Source organism: Oryctolagus cuniculus, chromosome 5 (assembly GCF_051225735.1).
Source record: "Oryctolagus cuniculus isolate XC-2025 breed Fujian yellow rabbit chromosome 5, ASM5122573v1, whole genome shotgun sequence".
Lineage (NCBI taxonomy): Eukaryota > Metazoa > Chordata > Mammalia > Lagomorpha > Leporidae > Oryctolagus > Oryctolagus cuniculus.
The window spans coordinates 44272341-44285642 of record NC_142871.1 but is presented as its reverse complement, the minus strand read 5'-3'; the positions used below and the strand labels follow the sequence as shown (position 1 = coordinate 44285642).

Genomic DNA, 13302 nt, shown 5'->3' with positions numbered 1-13302 from the left:
CTGCACTCCCGGGCCACAGCAGAGAGCTGGCCTGGAAGAGGGGCAACCGGGACAGAATCTGGCACCCCGACCGGGACTAGAACCCCGGTGTGCCAGTGCCACTAGGTGGAGGATTAGCCTATTGAGCCGCGGCGCCAGCCTAAACAATTATTTTCAATGAATGCATTTTCTCAAGATTAACACAGCGGGAAATAACAATCACAGTTTTATATTTATGAACAGATTATTTTAGGACAATTGAAAATACTTGAACATTAAGTCTCAGTTTAGAATTTTAAGTATTTGGGGGCTGGCACTGTGGCGTAGTGGGTAAAGCCACCACCTGCAGTGCCGGCATCCCAAATGGGCGCTGGTTCAAGACACGGCTGCTCCACTTCCAATCCAGCTCTCTGCTATGGCCTGGGATAGCAGTGGAAGATGGCCCAAGCCCTTGGACCCCTGCACCCACATGGGAGACCTGGAAGAAGCTCTTAGCTCCTGGCTTCAGATCAGCGTAGCTCCAGCCAATGCGGCCATCTGGGGAGTGAACCAGGGGATGGAAGACCTCTCTCTCTCTGCCTCTCCTCTCTCTCTCTGTAACTCCTCTGACTTTCAAGTAAAATAAATAAATCTTTAAAAAAAAGAATTTGAAGTATTTTAATATATCTACCAGGAGGACCTCTTTCCAAATGGATCTTCTCTAGCTTTTCTTCGTAGGATTTAGAACTCTGTAATGTGCATTATCAGCATTTCCTAATTTCAACATTTCCCTGGGACATGCGACCATCAGTAGCTGCTATCATCTGAACAGAGAGGGAGGTTTGCAAATATTAAGCACTAATTTCCCACAGTCTTTACTCATGAATTAACAGTCTCTCTCTTTGTCTATTATTCCTAGGACAAATATGGAAGAGTCTTATCTTGTATTGATAGCAGTAAAGCTCAGTTTCCCTTAAGAGATTGGTAAATTAAAAAGCAAATGCTCATAGACCATGCTTAGTTATACTGTGAGTCTCGTGAGAAGCTGAGCAACACCTCACCAGAATGCAGAACTCAGTCTCACAACTTATTAGACACCAGTTCTCAAATCTTTTTCTCAATGATTAAATTCTGAAAATAACCATGTGATTGGGACAAGTATGTACACCCATGGCCTTAATCTGTTACTTCCTCCTTTTGGTAAGCAGAATGCATGACGGAGTAGAGGCATATAGTCAATTCTGAAGGCATTAAGTCAGCAAGGTCAGAGCTTCCATGGCGTGGCGATAGCGTTGCAGATGCCCACGCTGTGATAGTTGAAATAACAAAGGCCAGCAAAGGTTGAAGCCGAGGGTGCCAGAAGGCTGCATTGGTAGCTTTCTGTGGTGCATCCCCATGCACATAGTCAGTAACAACTTGTCCAAGGCCCAGTGGTGACCTGGTGACAGGTGAATATGCTGCACTCCACACCATCCTGGGGAAGGCGGATCCTGGAGAAATGCTGAGACATGAGTGGGTCTCATCATCAGGCTTTGGAGGAACACAGCTCGACCTCCTTGGCCCCCGCAAAGGACCCCAACCTCCTGAGAGTCGCCATCTCACCTACATGTAATTTTCAAGCAAGTCTAATGGTATTTTTCCCTAATAGCTCCACAGTTCAATACATTCTACTTTAGCATGAGAAATGAATAATTGCATATGATTTTAGCAATGAAGTTGCAATAAGAGTAGTTATCATTATGTCTAAACTCTGAGATCTCTTGATTTCAGTTCAACCCATACAACAGACTATGATTCTATCCCCCAAGGATATCATTACATTCACATATTTATAATATAGCACACCTTAAGATGGTCTCATAGGATAATTTCTTATACATTTGCTAATTCCCAGTCTTGGATAATTGATTTAGGTTACTTTCCTGTGTTGTTTGTACTGAATTTCATAAAAATTTTTAATATTTTATTGTGAAATAAGTCAAACATACAAAATTATTTCAAGAATAATGCAAATAACTTGTGTAACTCATAAAGAGATTAGCCAATTGTTCACAATTTACCTCTCTATCCCTCTATATATGTGAAATATGCATATGTATATATATGCATGTGTATATATAAAACATTAATGTCACACACCACACCAATTAATGTCACACACCACACCAATTATACAAAATACATGTATACAAAATATACATAGTTTTCTGAACTATACAAGAATAAATAGACCTAAGATTTTAATGTTCCAGCCGGCGCCGCGGCTCAATAGGCTAATCCTCAGCCTGCGGCGCCGGCACCCAGGGTTCTTGTCCTGGTCGGGGTGCCAGATTCTGTCCCGGTTGCTCCTCTTCCAGTGCAGTTCTCTGCTGTGGCCCAGGAGTTCAGTGGAGGATGGCCCAAGTGCTTGGGCCCTGCACCCGCATGGGAGACCAGGAGGAGGCACCTGGCTCTCTTGGGTTAATGAGAAATTAGGAACAACTTAAATACCAAACAATTGGGGAATGGTTAAGTAAATGTGTCCTTGGACTCTTACGCAGCTATTTAAAAATGGTAATCATGAAGAGTTATGTAGCAGTGTGGAAATATATTTACATGAATAGTAAGTGGAGAAAGCAGGACACAAAATTATATTTATACTACAATTATAATTTTTTAAAATATATACTTATAGTCAAAAGCTGTTGTGTTGTTGTTGTAGGCTTAGAGTTGAGCATTACTTTCTTAAATTCTTTGTTCTTTATGGTAGTGCTACTAAAAAGTTTATGATGATGTTTCCATTGTGAACACAATTTGAACTAATTAGCAAAATTCAGAAAAATCGGAGGAAAAAATTTCATATTTCCAGCATCCAAAGACAGTTGCACTCTTCGGCATATTGTTTATTCTAGTTTCTGTGCACAGGTTAATGATTAAAATTATCGAATATGTATTCAAAAGAGCTGTTATGTTACCTTTGCAGAATTATGGTTAAAATGCTTTAATCTCAATTTCTTTCAAAAGTTCTTTATAATAGTATCCTGATAACAAAGCTTATTATGTATGTCTCTAACACAAGCATATACATACCCAGAGGAAAAATTAGAAAATACAGTAAAATTAGAAGAAAAAAAGAAATTCACCTATATTCCAAACACTCAATAACCACAATTAACAGCCTGATCTCGGCCGGCGCCGCGGCTCACTAGGCTAATCCTCCGCCTTGCGGCGCCTGCACACTGGGTTCTAGTCCTGGTCGGGGCGCTGGATTCTGTCCTGGTTGCCCCTCTTCCAGGCCAGCTCTCTGCTGTGGCCAGAGAGTGCAGTGGAGGATGGCCCAAGTACTTGGGCCCTGCACCCCATGGGAGACCAGGATAAGTACCTGGCTCCTGCCATCGGATCAGTGCGGTGCACCAGCTGCAGCGCACCAACCGCGGTGGCCATTGGAGGGTGAACCAACGGCAAAGGAAGACCTTTCTCTCTGTCTCTCTCTCTCACTGTCCACTCTGCCTGTCAAAAAAAAACAAAACAAAAAAACAGCCTGATCTATTTTTTTGTCTCATTAAAGTGCACAAGCTTATGATTTTAACAGTGTCAAATATGTATACATAAAGTCTAAAATGCAAAGAAATGTGGAAAATAAGTAAAGCAGTATTACCATTATGGGATTATGGTTAAATATTTTGTCTCAAATTCCTTGAATAACCTTTGGTGCTTTGGTAGTAAATTTTATGTATGTAATTTTCCATTGCCAATATAATACATACTCATAGAACATCTTGGCAAATTCAGGAATGTAGAAGAAAATTCACCCATATTCCCAACACCCAAATCAACTATTGTTAACATTGAGACCTGTGAACAAGTCTGCGATTATTAGGGTGTTAATGACAAGTATCAAAGATGGGGATAAATATGGAAAATAAAAAATAGTTGTGTGATCATAGGATTATGGTTAAGTATTTTGTCTTCAGTTTTCTTGGATGGTCTTTATCATTGTGTTTTGCAATCTGTCTTTATTAACAAATATTTCCATTATATATGCAATATGTGTTCATTAAAGAAACTTTGAAGAATCATAGTTTAGAAACTCACCCATATTTTCACCATCCAAAGACCGTGTGGTTAACATCGTGGTATGTTTTCTTTATCTTGTTTCTGTGCACAGGTTTGCAGTTTGTTAACATGGTTGTTATTGTTCTATCTGTAATGGTGTCAACAATAAAAATAAAGTTAAAACAAAGAAAAAAGAAGACATCCTCAAGTTTTTGTGCAACTTATTAATAAGTTATAGACAAATACTTTGATAGCATGTACTTGGATACTATAAATATCCCGATGGTCATCAAACTACCAGTAGCCAGGTTAGGCATTTGTCAATAATATTTCGCTTGAATTTATTATTAAACTCTTGTTTGCAAATAGTAGTTTCCTAATTCCATCATTATTTCTGCTATAAGGTTGAATTTACTGACACTTCTTTCATCTATTTAGATATTAATAAAAAATAGTTTTCTGTTTTATTCATTACTTTCATTATTTATTTTGATGTTTACATTATCCCAAATTTCACAAGTAGGAGTTCATTCAAGCTGACTTCTGTGTAATCATTCGAACACTGTCTTACTATATGTTGCATTAAAATATTCTAAACTCACTTGTAATTTCTTTCCTCAGTCTGTGGAATAAATCATCTATCCAAGAATTCTGATTCCTACAAGGAGGTAATTGTGGTTAAATGAAGTCAAATCCCTGATAAGATAGAATTAGTGACCTTATAAGTGTGGGGAGCAATCCGGACTGGACTGAGTTACTGGAATTAAGACTTATTCTATGCATCTGCTCTCCCACAATATGGCGCTGGGAGACGAGGCAACAGCTTCTACCCAGCTGCCTCTCACCAACTTGACAAGCTGCAGGACCTGTTCCTGATTGAAGGAGAGCAGCGTACTCGGCATGTGGGCAGCCGAGTTAGGATTGGCGGAGGAGGACTATAAAGGAGGAGAGAGACGGCATTCACCAGGAACATCTAAGGGGAACATCCAGCTGAAGGAATACCTGTGCAGCCCCCGAGAAGAGCCGGCCGGCGGTGTGCCACTCCCCTGCGGAAGTGGGGAATGTGGCCAGGGGGAACTGCCCTTCCACGGAGGTGGAAGGGATAGTAGCCAACCCGGGAAGAACCAGCAGCAAACCCGGGGAGGGCCGAGCAGACGAAAGAACAGCGCAGGGTCCTGTGTCGTTCCTCCACGAAGAGGGGGAGCGACATAATGGTGCCGTGACTCGGATAGGAAACCTAACTCGGATAGGAAACCTAGGACGGATAGGAAACTTAGGAGGGAAGAAACGGGAAGAAGCAGGAAAATACCGGAGAGAGAGACTAGCGAAGAGCCTAGGGGAAAGCCGGACGAGAAAGGTGCCGGAAGAAGCTATTGAAAGCCTAGGCATAGACTTGGATATGGACTGTGGGAAAGAAGTGAGGATTTGAAAGCGAAAGTGAAAGCTTTCATAGACTCGGATGCGGACTATGGCGGGGAAGCTAGGAGATTGAAAGCGAAAGTGAAACCTGGAGGAGGCTTGGACTCGGATACGGACTGTGGGAAAGAAGTTAGGATTTAAAGTGAAAGCAAGAAGAAACTTAGACTCAGATACGGACTGCAGGTTGAAAGTGAAAGTGAAACCTGTAAGAAACTTAGACTTGGATACGGACTGTGGGGAGAGGCCAGGAGAAATGAGGGAGGAATGTTGTTGGAAGAAAACTTGGGGAGGCACACCGGGTAGAGAAAAATGTTAGGGAGGATGAAGCCGCGAGTGCAGGCCAAGCCATCTTGGAATTCTTCAAGTCACCCTGGGGAGCAAGAGGCGAAGATCTGGAACCAGAGGCAGAGACGTGGGCCGCCAGGATTCGCCAGGTTAGTCCGGGGAACTTGGACTGAATGCCGGTAGTGGCGGAAACATTCGCGGAAGCCGCCGCGTGCAGAGAGAGCACGGGGCGTGAACAGATAGGAAACGCGGGGCTGGCGCGAGGCCGTGGTGCGGGCGCGAAGTGCGTGGAGACCGCGGAGTGTGCGCGCAAAGCCGAGCCGCGCAGATGAGAGAAGCGCGGGCTGAAGCAGCGCAAAGCCGGGAAGCCGCCGCGGGGCGGGCGCCGGCGGGGCGAGGCGCCGGGAAGCCGCGCAGAGCTGTGAAGCTGCTGCGGGGTGAGGTGCCGAGAAGCAGCCTCAGGCGGGCGCCGGGAAACCGCGGGGATAAGAGAAGCCGCGGGAAGTTTAGAAGTAAAGTGAGAGAAATAGGAATGCTGGAAGATAGAAGTAAAATAGGAGAGATAGGAATGCCTGGAGATAGAGAAATGGAGAGAGGTGAGGCCTCCCCTCAACATGGCAATGAGAGAGCTTGGATTCGGTCTGCCTGATTAGGGAAGTGGTGAGCACCTGCGGGCGGCTAGCAGCTTATGCGCCGCAGGTCACCGAAGACAGGCACGTTATCAACACCAATAAGTCACCCCACAACATGGCAATGAGAGAGCTTGGATTCGGTCTGCCAGATTTAAGGCGGTAAGCACCAGCAAGCAGCTCGACCAAAGCATGAGCTGCAGGTCACCGAAGATAGGCACAAACCAACACTAATAAGTCTCCCCCACAATACGGCAATGAGAAGGCTTGGATTCGGTTTGCCTGATAGGTTTTGTAAGCACCTGCAGGCAGTTCTAGCAGAGCAGAGCATGCGCTGCAGGGCACCGAACACAGGCACGCATCAGCGCCTAAAAACCTCCTCACAATGGCGAAGAGAGGACCCGGATTCGGTTTGCCTGATTGATAGGACTTGTAAGAGCCTGTGGCAACTCTAGCAAGTAGAGCAGAGTGTGTGCCGCGGGACACCGAAGACAGGCGCGTATCAACGCCAAAAAATAAAAAGAAAGGGGGATCTGTGGGGAGCAATCCGGACTGGACTGAGTTACTGGAATTAAGACTTATTCTATGCATCTGCTCTCCCACAATATGGCGCTGGGAGACGAGGCAACAGCTTCTACCCAGCTGCCTCTCACCAACTTGACAAGCTGCAGGACCTGTTCCTGATTGAAGGAGAGCAGCGTACTCGGCATGTGGGCAGCCGAGTTAGGATTGGCGGAGGAGGACTATAAAGGAGGAGAGAGACGGCATTCACCAGGAACATCTAAGGGGAACATCCAGCTGAAGGAATACCTGTGCAGCCCCCGAGAAGAGCCGGCCGGCGGTGTGCCACTCCCCTGCGGAAGTGGGGAATGTGGCCAGGGGGAACTGCCCTTCCACGGAGGTGGAAGGGATAGTAGCCAACCCGGGAAGAACCAGCAGCAAACCCGGGGAGGGCCGAGCAGACGAAAGAACAGCGCAGGGTCCTGTGTCGTTCCTCCACGAAGAGGGGGAGCGACAATAAGAGATAGCAGAAAGATCTCTCTCTCTCTCACTGAATTCAAGCACGGAAGAAAGGCTACGTGAGAACATAGTGAGAAGGTGGCCGTCTGCATGCTACAAAGGGAGACCTCGTCAGAACCTGACCACAGTGGACCTCAATCTTAGACTTGCAGCCCTCAGAGCTGTAAGGAAAGAAACATCTGTTGTTAAAGCTCCCAGCCTAGAACGTTTTGTTATGGCAACCCAAGCTGACTAATACAATTGATATCTTGTCTTCTTCTATATTTGCATCTATCTATATCAATGAAAAGGATTCAGGACTTTCCATGACTACCTTAAAGTTCAATCCAGCCTTTAGTTTGACCTTCTCTCTTTCCACTTTGTACTTTTCTTCTCCTGTTGGGAGAAATCTGGCTCCCATTATCCTCAATCTATACAGTTATTTATTCAGCATCCCTGTGTGTAACCAGTTCCTAACCACATGTGTTGAATACTTAACATTGGCTCTTCTAACCACAACCAGGGAGGTTCTGCCTTGTCCTTGACCTAGGCAATAATGGCAAGTGAATCCTCAACCCCAGATGTAGACTTCACCTTTAAATTTGAATGGTCTCGGAGCCAATGCTGTGGCACAACAGATTAAGCTACCATCAGCAGTGCTAGTATCCCGTATGATTGCCAGTTCTAGTCCTGATGGCTCTGCTTCAGATCCGGCTCCTTCTTGGTGAGCCTGGGAGGGCAGGAGAAGATAGTCCAAGTTCCTGGACCTCTGCACCATCATGAGAGACCCAGTAGAAACTCCTGGCTCCTGGCTTTGGCTTGGCCCAGTCCTGGCCATTGCAGCCATTTAGAGAGTGAACCAGTGGATGGAAGATCTCTCTTTGTGTAGCTCTGTCTCTCAAATAAATAATTGTTTAAAAATTTTTGAATGATTTTACATTTTAAGTTTTTTTAACTCTGTTCTAATACTTCCAAAAGTGTATAATACACATATTTTGAGAGTCATGCTTCTTATTCAATAATGACATAATCTGTTATTATAGTTTTCATTGTCAGAAATTATGCTTATAAAATAAGTTTGAGTGAATGAGGGTGGGAAATACATTGGAAATATATTTACTCTCTTGTAATATATATAAATTTAATAATTTTAACCTGGCATTGGTTTTTAAGAAACCAAGTGAATATTAAAACTGAGAACTTAAAATGTATAAAAATAAGTGATAATTCATGATAAGGAGAAATAACAGAAACAAGTAATTAGTGAAAGAAATACTGGTTCTAGTGATGAAAAATAAATAGTGGCTTCTCTCAAGAGAGTTACCAACACGCTTACCATGCAAGGAAAAGTTATTCCTTCTAATTAGTAATGTAACCATGATAAAATATGATTAAAAATCTCACATTGAATCTGTGGAATAATGGGCCTAGATGTTAGGTGAAAAGTGTTATATTTATATATTTAATCTATTTCATGCATATGAGCATGTACAGTCCTAAGACAGTGCAGATATAAACCTCATGTACTTGGACAAATAAGATTTGTCCTATTTGTCATTTTGTTCATCTTCAAGATTTCCTATGCTATCTATCTATATATATATCCATATCTATATATAAAATCTAACATGTTAGCACTATTACACAGATTTTAGTATTTAAGATTGGTCTCAAAACCTTAACTAAACTTTAGTTTCTTTTTAAAATGTTTACCTCCATATGGATCAAGTTGCTTTAAATATCATCATTCTTTAAATATATATTATGTACATGTATAGATATATATACACACACATGTTTATTTATATGCGAGGCAGAGATAGAAAAATAAAGATAGATAGACAAACACATAGAGAGATGTTCCACCAGTTGGTTCACTCCCTTGTCCTCACCCTCCCCAATTCTGCAACAGCCAGGGCTGGGTTGGACTGAAGCCAGGGGCCTGGAAGGGTTCTCTTTTCTCACATGGGTGGCTGGGACCCAAGTACTTAGGCCATCACCCAGTGCTTCCCAGGGTGCACATTAGGAGGCAGCTGAATTAGTGGGAGATTCGAGACTTGAACCCAGGCACTCTGATATGGGATGCAGGCATTCCAAGTAGCACCTTAACTGCTGCTCCAGATGCCCACCTCTTACAAACTTTTTTTTTTAACTTTCATTTAATGAATATAAATTTCCAAAGTACAGAATATTGATTACAATGGCTTCCCCCCATAATGTCCCTCCAACCGACAACCCTCCCCTTATCCACTCCCTCTCCCCTTCCATTCACATCAAGATTCATTTTCGATTCTCTTTATATACAGAAGATCAGTTTAGCATACATTAAGTAAAGATTTCAACAGACAAGCTTATTTTTTTAAAACCTCTTCATCTCAGAAAGCCACAATCTTCTCAAAAATATATAATTTGGAAGTTTAAAGTGTTTGTATATGCGTGACAATGCAATTTATTTAATTAATTAAAATTAGAGTTTTGTGAAAACTAAGAGCTGAGCAAGGAATAAAAAACAATGATCAGTTGTTGAGGAGTTCACAGTATTCTGGAGAAAGTAAGAAAAAGATATGAAGTAGAAATAGGCAATATAATAAACCGTGAAGCTGGTGAATCAGAGTGTTTTGTGATGAAGGGGTGGGGGAGAATGTTCCTGGGAGTCACAGGCATGGGTTTCATGCTTTCTTGGAGGTGAGGGAGAGTTTGGATTGGAAGAAGAGAGCAGAGCAGAGGTAAAAGCAAAGCATCACCCCCAGGGAATACTGAAAAAGGGGGAACTACTCGTGTAGGGGCAGGGGGTCTGTGGGAAATGTTTTGCACTTTCCTCTCAGTTTTGCTGTGAACCTAAATCTGCACTAAAAAATGCAGTCTATTTTTTTTTAAATTCATCAGAAATACAACAGCAAAAACAACAAAAAAGGAATGCACTAGAAGTGACAATTCAATTACTATTAAAGCTAATGTTTTTCATCAGGGAATTTGCAGAAAATAAGAACAAAAACTTCATAAAACTGAAAACCCATTTCACTTATTTTCAGAAACACATATTTTGACATATGATAAATTGCACAAAGTAATCACACAGGAAAGGGTCTCGGGCAATTTGAAGTCCTATAGTATTCTCCAGCCATCTAATAACCAAGAATCCATTTTATTTTCTTTTATACATTCCTGTGATGTTATATCTATAGTTTGTTTTCTTCACAAAATGCAATGTCATTATTTAAAAGTGGTTTAAAAAAATCCTATAAAAGCAAAGACTTCTGAAAGTCCAGTTAGTCTCAGTAACTTCACCATGGTACAAACTTCAATTTTATCAAGTTTTTTCTTTTTTTAAATAAAATAACTTGAGGGTTCTCATTGCTCATAGTCTGCTCAGAGTCAGAAACACTTGATCTCCTCTTGTGCTTTAAATATAATCATAAAGGACCATAGAGGGTCACTAACTTGCCTACTTCACACAGTCGTCGATGCAATTCCAGAGCCAGACAACATGTCTCAACATCAATCCAGAACCCTTTCTTTTGTTTTCCTTCCTTGTTGAGAATCTTATTATATCCAAACTTGTGTTATTTTCCACATATTACTCTTTCCTCTAATGAGACATTAAGTGTCGCTCCCCCTCTTCGTGGAGGAACGACACAAGATCCTGCCTAGGCTTCCTATCCGAGTCACGGCACCATTATGTCGCTCCCCCTCTTCGTGGAGGAACGACACTAAACCCTGTGTTGTTCTTTTGCCTGCTCGGCCCTCCCCGGGTTTGCTGCTGGTTCTTCCCGGGTTGGCTACCATCCCTTCCACCTCCATGGAAGGGCGGTTCCCCCTGCCACATGCCCCACTTCTGCGGGGGAGCGGCCGGCGCTCTCGGGGGCTGCACAGGTGTTCCTTCAGATAGATGTTCCCAGTGCATGTTGTCTCTCTCCTCCTTTATAGTCCTCTTCCACAAATCCCAACTCTGCTACCCACACGCCGAGTACACTGCTCTCCTCCAATCAGGAGCAGCTCCTGCAGCTTGTCAAGTTGGTGAGAGGCAGCTGGGTAGAAGCTGTTTCCTCCTCTCCCAGTGCCATATTGTGGGAGAGCAGATGCATAGAATAAGTCTTAATTCCAGTAACTTAGTCTAGTCCGAGTTGCTCCCAGTTGCTCCCCACAATTAAGTACTTTGATCAAAAAGAATAAATCATCTACTTTTTGAATAATAGTATCAACTACACGTGAATTGCCCCCAACAGACAGACTCAGGACTAAGAGCTTTGTGTACACCGCTGGGTGAATCCTAATGAGACAAGTATAATTATCACCCACCCACAATGTGGGCTCACTTCTGGCAAGTCCTAAGATACACACCAGAAGGAGTTGTCACACACTATAATTTATGGCCATATATAAAGGAGGTCACCGGGAATAATTTGCAAAGCGGTGCCTCCTTTAGTAGGGGAAGTGGATATCTTTTATTTTAGAGAAAAATGAATACACAAGAGGGGAAGTTCTTGTCATCACATGTGGGAATGCGCACAGTGCATGCAGGTACAGTGCAGATAGATGTTCCAACATACGTTGTATGTTATAAGACTCAAGCTACTCCTGCGTCCTGGAAGCCAAGGGTGACTTTTGGATTGTTTCTGACCCATCTGCACAGAACTCGCCCTTGCAGTAGAGTCTGGACTAGTCCAGGTTGCCTGGTGATTGCCTCTCTCTCTGGAATGTGACTGAGAACCTATTACTTTGGAGAACATCAGCGTCTTGAAATAGACAAGAGTCACAAGATGTTTGAGCTGCTCAGGGCACTATCCCATGACATTATCAGTCTTGCTTCACAGATGTGGAATCTCAGCTTTATGAAGGTTAGTTTGCCTGAAATCTCACAACCGGTAAATTCAACCTTGGCCTTCTGCTAAGCCTTGTTCTGCCTACCCGTGAAGCTGCGCTTAAGGTAGTCACTGAATGATTCCTACATTCCACAGCTAGAGGGCTGAGTCGATTTGTGTGAGTGTGTGTGTGTGGTCCTAGACTTTTAGAAAGACATAAGAGAAAATGTGGGCATTTGTTTTCTGCAATCAATAAGGAATGGCAGAGCAATATACTATTTATCAAAGGGAACCTATGGCAGTCTTTTTATGTTTACATGGCAGTGATAAATATATCAAGTCAGAGAACACTCACATTCCAGCCAGTGTCAAGCATTCATTTCACTGTTCATTCCTTTTTTATTGATCCTGCCCTCTACAGGCAATTTTTCTGCAGCAATAAGTGCCCTATTCCCCAGGAATGCTCCTGTTCATCTGCAAAGACTTCAGGGCCATATTGGGCATCTTTAATAAAAATGTCGCTTCTCTTGACGTTTGGAAGGATAACCAGTCAGGAACAAGGAGGCAGGAACAAGACCTCGCAGACACCAGCCCCCTGAATGTAAGGCAGCTTTGTAACCTCAGCTGTCACAGAAAAGTTAGCTCAGGGCTTGAGACACGTGAGCACGCAGAGCCATGGAGCAGGGAGAGAAAGCCACTAGCCAGAGCAGGTGTACGGCTTGAGGATTTCCATTTGAGAGAGCCATGGTGTCCTTGTGTGTTGAACTGACAGGTGGAAAATTAAGCCTGAGACGTCTTGAGTGGAGCTCACTGTCCTGGTTCTGGTGGGATTTGATAGTCTCTTGTTCCCTCCTTGAGATGGGTCCTGGAGAGAGAGGTGCTCCCGGTGAGAAGGGCTCTTTGCCTTGACTCTCAAGAGCAGTCAGATCCAGGCCTTTCTCATGCTACTAAGTAATCGGTCTTCTGAAGCAGGCTTTTTCCTGTGTCTTCTGTTGGTGTGTGTGTTTTGTTTTATTTTTCACATTTACCTTAGCTATGTGGAACTTCAAAGTGGTTTTCTTTCTTTCTTTCTTTCTTTCCCTTCCTTCCTTCTTTCTTTCTTTCCTTCCTTCCTTCCTTCCTTCCCTTTCCTTCTTCCCTTCTTTTTCTTTTAAGATTTATTTATTTAACAGTTT

At 43.1% G+C, this 13302-nt stretch overlaps 1 pseudogene; it reads right to left on the bottom strand.

Annotated features, from left to right (window-relative positions):
* Window positions 1-1222: 1222 nt before the first annotated feature.
* The window catches only part of LOC127492968 (succinate dehydrogenase [ubiquinone] cytochrome b small subunit, mitochondrial pseudogene), a 46674-nt pseudogene continuing 34594 nt past the window's right edge, over window positions 1223-13302 (bottom strand).